This window comes from Poecilia formosa, unplaced genomic scaffold (genome assembly GCF_000485575.1).
Source record: "Poecilia formosa unplaced genomic scaffold, Poecilia_formosa-5.1.2 Scaffold61, whole genome shotgun sequence".
Classification (NCBI taxonomy): Eukaryota; Metazoa; Chordata; class Actinopteri; order Cyprinodontiformes; family Poeciliidae; genus Poecilia; species Poecilia formosa.
This window is the reverse complement of record NW_006800000.1, coordinates 1039090-1045455: the sequence shown is the minus strand read 5'-3', so window position 1 is coordinate 1045455 and position 6366 is coordinate 1039090. Positions and strand designations below refer to the sequence as shown.

The following is a 6366-nucleotide window of genomic DNA, read 5'->3' as shown; positions in this document are numbered from 1 at the left end:
CGAACTGTCTCGGTGGTTCAGTTATAATTATTTGAGTGATGTTTTTTTTTTTTTTTTTTTTTTTTTTTTTAAAGAATTTTTCAGCAGAAGAGTGAAGACATGCATGTGAAGTGCAGGAGAGGGAAAGTATAACTCACTCACGGGAACACACTTAGGCAAAAAGGGTCTCTACCGCAAATAGACATATTCACACACACACACACACACACACCCACACACACACACACACATTTAAGATTGACGAAACCCGATACAAATGCTGAATTTGTGTGAAATAATCACATTTGTAAAACACTGTTATTGCTTTTATTGCATCACTGCATTGGTTCACTCAAGAAAGAAATAAAATCTCTTTTCTTGACTGTTCTAAATATCAGATTATGTGAGGAATAAATATGCAACCAGGCCGTATAGCCATTGCAGCTGCAGAGCAGTGCCACTAAAAGAAACCTGCATACACACTTTAATTTGCATCACGGCATGACTTGTGCATGAAAAAAATATATACCAGATTTTATTTCTGTTATTATAGATATATTAAATCTTAAATAAATTTTTAAAAAAATGCTTTCAAATGACCTCTGGAGAGTTTGTCCCATGAGCTTCATCAAACAGCAGATTTCTAAGCAAACATTTAGTCTCCAAAACGGAGCAGATTTCACAATTAAACCTCAAATAAATTTTGTGAAAATGAGCAATATGAAAAAACACTTATCCAACTGTAACATAACATAAACCTAGTCATTTCACTGTCTACTGACTTTCCTTCATCCCTCCTGCTCAGAAAGACACATTTACACGATGACAGTTAGATAGATGGTTCAGGAGTGACTTTTCAGATTAACTTAACCGTGTCACATCTTTTCATTTCAGCAACAAACAATTTAATTTAAGAGACAGTGATGTCATTAATATAGTAATGTCAAGAAAACTAACCCAGCTGCAATGTTAGACAGTGGATTGGACTTGAACTTTAAGAGTGCAGGATGTGTTAGGACATGTGAGACAGGGGGGGTTGGGGGGCTCAACATTCTGCCAAAATTAAAGTCCTAAAATCCCTGATCTCCCTGGCACAAGCAGCGTCTGAGTCTCTGCATCTTATGCTGCGTCTGAGGAAGAAAATTCTGAGTGTTGCAAATAAAAATCTAAAGTCACCCTGAGAGCTAGACTACGCCATAAAAATAAAGAAAAGGTAAAGAAGTTGTTTTAGTTGTCAGATAATTGCCTTGTAAAATTTAACTTAAGTAAAATACTTAATTAGAATGAAATGTCTCGGACTGCAAAAAAAAATAATAATAATAATAATTCCAAAAAAATGCACATTTCAAATTTCCTCCGTTAATAAAATGTATTGAGGAGCATGACAGCTGCGACGAGGGCTTTAAAGGAACAGGGTGATCAGTTAAGACGCTCATGTCTAATCGGGAAATATGGGAGGAATATAATAAAAACCGAAGCTGCGTCTGGCATCACAGAGTTGAGGCTGTGGATGCCGCCTTTTTTTTTTTTTTTTTCTTTTTTTTTTTTTTTACTCTTTCAGTGAGCGACACGCTGAGCTGAAGCAGCCGTCAGAGACAAACTGACACAGACAGAGCCGAGTGTCCGTGTATAGCAATCAAGACAATGTGCTGAATGGGCAGTCTAATTATAAATGTACCATTTAGGTTCGCGTTTGGTCTCCAGAACCGTCTTACCTTATGAGGAGACCTGCGTGAACGGGCCGCACAGAGGGCTCGGAGCAAAATGCCAAGAGGGGTAAAGTAAAAAATAATGATAATAATAAAAAAACAGAAACACTTTAGCAGACTTTTCGGTAAGCTGGGTTCATGTTTGTGGAGAGAGGAGGGAAGAAAAAAAAGCATGCGATGGTTACAGAGTTATTAAACCATAGGTGTGGTTCTTCATAAAACTCGATTAATGACTTGTAAATAAGGGGAAAGTTAATTCAGTTGTCTGAAAGTTAACAGTATGCTTAGACGGTTCTTTTTTATGTGATTTTGTTAAAACTCGCATTTTTTACACCCAATCAAGACTTGTCTGTAAAGTGCGTTTAACTTAACACAAGCTAATTTAGATAATCCTTCACAAGTTAAAACCTCTAAAAAATTACGCCTAACTTATAAATGTCTTTGCTATTACGCAAAACACTAACAGAGAGAGTGTTTAATACGTTTACTCAGTTAACATCACAGTATTAGCTTTATGCTGATCAGTGTTGATATGTAATCATTTATTCCCTTAAGGCAATAAAAATAATAATAATTTGCAGGAAAACAGAGAGCACTAAATCAACTTCCAGAGTCCGGAGCGCTCAAATAAAGTTAAGTTCAGATAAAATAATGGAGAGAAAAAAAAAGTCTTCTCTTGTATACTACATCTGTTTTGAACGGACAAGCCTTGCGATTGTTGAATTTAATTTACGGCTTATGCATTCTTAAGGGGTCAATTCCCCCGACCCCCGGGAAAGTTTGAGAGGAGCAAAAAAATTCCCAAGCTGCGCGGCTTGAAGGAACTTTGCACATCTGTCCTTTAAACAACAACAACAACAACAAATAATTAAAGTTTGTTGTTTTCCAAAGACAAATACGCTGTCATGATCAAAGTGAGACGAAAAGCTCCGGACTGTGACTTGCAAATTAAAAAGGAAAAAAAAAAAAAAAAGGGCAATGTGAGGGGAGCGAAAGCTTCACACAGCCATCACACAAAGACACTACAAGGGCGCACGTCACTGTCAATGAAAGGTACCGCTGTGTGGACAGAAGTGAAACTGCCACCAGGCGGAATAAAGTTACGGGACATGTAAACAGAGACGCCGAATCTTCATCAGCCCCAAAGGTTGTCAGAAATCAATCTCAAATCTCAAATGGTGAGAATTACGAAAATAAAACTCTTGTGTGTGGAGAGTCCGTAGCGCTGTGTCTCGTCGCTCAAGCACACGGATGGGGGAACAAAATAAAAGACGATTTCAAGTGTTTATAATACATCTTACGTATTCAATGAGTTATTTCTTCTTCTTTTTTAAACTGCGAATGAAAACTGGAAACGGGTTTTATTTACCGATTGTTGTGAATAAGAGTCACTCCGGGTATGAACACAAGGCGCTTCTGTCGACTCTCGTCTTATCGGTTTGTTTTAGGGGTGTTTGGAGGAAAAAGAAGCGACGCATCAGGACAGCCGCAACAAGCAAAGTTTTGACTCCCACTCCTCTCCGCCGCAAAAAGAAAGAAGAAGGGAAAAAAAAAACTTTCCGTCCCGTGCCAGCTCAGCGCGTGAGGAACTCTTCCCGCATTCTTTTAAAGCACGCACGCACTCACGCAGCGCAGGCAGGGCGCGCGGGACGCTTTCACTGACAGCTCTCGCTGAAACAGAAAATGAATCATGAAACGCATCGGGACAACACAGCAAGCTGGTGGTTTTTACCTTGACGATGAGAGCCGTGGACGAGAAAAGTCCGCGTCCTTCTTGCGCTGTGAACGCTACACTCGGCTACAGTTTACAAAGGATCACTGAGCTGCTATCTGTTGAACGAAAACTTGACTCTGCGCACACGGGGCCACATGCAGGAAAAGTGCTGCTGGCGGCGGCGGTGGTGGTGGTGGTGGAGGGGGGCGGGGGGGGGGGGGGGGGGGGGGGGGGATCCGAGAGAGTCTCCGAAGTTCACTTGTCCAAAGAAAACAAAAAAGCCCCAAAAACTACAAGAACCATTTGTTGTTCGCCTATCTGCTCTTTATCTCCCTCCCCTCGCGCACTCACTTTAGACAAGAGAAAGACTACAGGAGTTGAAGATGCTGTCAATCTTGGCAATCAATGCGCGCAGCCATGTCGCAAGTATTCAAAGCATTTCCCGTCGTGCAACATCAGAAAGTGAGTGGCCAGGGCATTGATCTCAGGAAGGCAAGGAGGCAGGACTCTCCCCCCCTCCTCCTCCGCACCCCCCCCCTTCCACCTCCCTCTCCCAGACAAGAGATGCGAGAGAGAGAGAGAGAGAGAGAGAGAGAGAGAAAATAAAAATGAAGATGATTGTTTCTGTCCCGACTTTAATATGTGTTTTTTTTTTGTTTGTTTTGTTTTTTAAGTCAAATGTGCATCAAGTACACGAGAAACTGGAACTTTTGTTTTTTTTTTCTTCTTTCTTTAAGGAGATGCTGCACTTCTTCTGTTGTCTTTATTTATGCTACTAGAGGATTCATAAAGTGCTGACTCGTCTTCCATTTGCGTGAAAACATTCCTGTTCACTTGCAGATGTAGACATACAGGTACTGCAGGAGGGCAGCTGAACGCTTGAGCGAAACGAGAGTTCGGATATCAGACATCACGCTTTTGCGAGGAAGAAAAAATAAATAAATAAATAAATAAATAAATAAATAAATAAATAAATAAATAAGGCACTAATTTGCAAGACCTGGATCTTCAAAAATGACTTTTGATTCTCTTCGACTGTTCTAAGCAAAAAAAATATATATATAAAAAACTCACACACAAAAACGTTTTGATTTTCACTTTGTGTGGATAAGTGAATTACATCTAATTTCTTGGTGATTGGACTTCATTTGGTCGTGATTTTTTTAAATAACTGTTTCCACAAATCATCTCTCTATCTATCCTACAATCTTCCAAGGCGGTTCAATTGTTGTCATTACAATTTAAGATCTATTGGTGCCTATAGATAAAAAAAAAGGTTACACTTCACAATGTTTAAATTAAATGTTTAACCCACTGCACATTTTTAGAAAGTAAAATTTGAAAAAATAAAAATAAAACATCTGCACAATGGTCAATTTTTTGTGTAAATTCTTTTGCACAAATTAAAATAATCAAAAAGTTACATTACACTTATTCACTGAGATGTCGACCTTTTAATTAGTTTTAAATTAAATCTGTCTGTTCTAAATTTGATCGTGGACCCACTCTAATCGTTTCAAACGTGAGATATTAAATCATAAGTTCACAGGTTGTTATAACAAAGCGCCATTTATCTGTCTTGAATGAGCATATGTTTTAGATTATCAGCTTGGATGCAAGACGGAGGAGGAGGCCCGCTTATGTCAAAGTGAAGCAATTTCAACAGAACCGCAGATATATAAGGACAAAAATAAAATAAAAACTTAAACGGTACTGATGGAAGAGTTGTAGCCTTTCTAAATCATCAGCAGCAGCATTTTGTCACAAGCATTAAAAAATTAACCTTAAAGTCCAGCAATGGAAAACAGATAAAAGTTTACTTACAGAGAAGGAAGATGGACAGCGGGAGGAAACTCTGTTACCAGCGGAGTGTCATGGAGCTGAAAGAGGGAGGAGAAGCGAAGAAAAGGGCGACAGAGGGAGGGAGAGAGTGACAGAGAGCTAGAAAAGAGCCAGAGAGAGAGAGAGAGAGAAGGAGGGAGAGAGAGAGAGAGAGAGAGAAAAAGATGCACAAGTCGACCAGAACATCGCATCAGATCACACCAGATTCCTGTGCGTCTGACTTTCTGCTCTCTCTCTCTCTCTCTCTCTCTCTTCTCAGGTGAGGCAAAAAGGTAAAACAAACCCACCACCCAGGAGCTGCGGCAGGGCCAGCATCACAGAGATGCTGCTCCACAAACCCTTCTTCTCCGGAAGCCCTCATTTATTTTATCTGAAAGGATGTGAGGAAGTTTTTTTTTTTTTTTTTTTTTTTTTTTTTTCTAAAGAAAAGAAATAGACGTACCTTTATGAACTTTTTCTACACTTCTGAAATAACTGGAGCAGATAAGAGAAAGTCTGACGAGAGAAATAAAATATATAAATATATATTACTATGATTCTGTAAAAATTTTGACACTGTTTTTTTCTTCTTCCCCCATATCCACGCATGGTGATTTATATGTGGTCTCTCTCTTTTTTTTTTCTTTCTTTTTTTTTTTGAAATGCAGTTTCTTAAAGCAGCGGGCGTTTCTTTCATTTCCCGGACCACAGCGCTGGTTGAACGTGCCTCATGCGCCACCTTTTGGACTCAGAGAGAAAAAACACCTGCAGGTGCGGTTCATCCTTCAAAATCAGATGGTTGGAAACGAGAATACGTCAGCGCATGTTTGGGCCTTGTGATTTTTGAAGGTAAAGTTTATCCTGTTTTAATCGTGGTTGTGCAGAAAATTACATATTTTTTGTGTCTCTTTAGAAATGTGGCTTCATTTTTTTTATTTTTTATTTTTTTATATAATTTACTCTCAATGCAGTGTTGCAAACTAAAATGTCGCTTTTATCTTCTAAAAACCCACACTGGCACCTGCTTATAGGTCCTCAGCACACGATGAAGTTCAGTCATGGATTGTGTTGAGCAGCTGAGCATATGCCAGGAAATGCTAGATCTTAAAAAAAAAAACACACACACACACATACACACACACA

The 6366-nt window shown here is 39.1% G+C and overlaps 1 protein-coding gene across 3 annotated transcripts in view; it reads right to left on the bottom strand.

The window, feature by feature from the left end:
- The window catches only part of LOC103139438 (transcription factor SOX-6-like), a 52093-nt gene extending 46485 nt beyond the window's left edge, over positions 1-5608 (bottom strand). Inside the window, exon 1 of one of the 3 annotated variants that reach the window (XM_007554061.2) lies at positions 5227-5608. The gene's annotated coding sequence lies outside the window, so the exon portion shown is untranslated. Of the gene's footprint in view, positions 1-3420; positions 3894-5226 lie in introns of those variants that run through there. The other 2 variants (XM_007554062.2, XM_007554060.2) reach the window with 2 other exon arrangements.
- Positions 5609-6366: the final 758 nt, after the last annotated feature.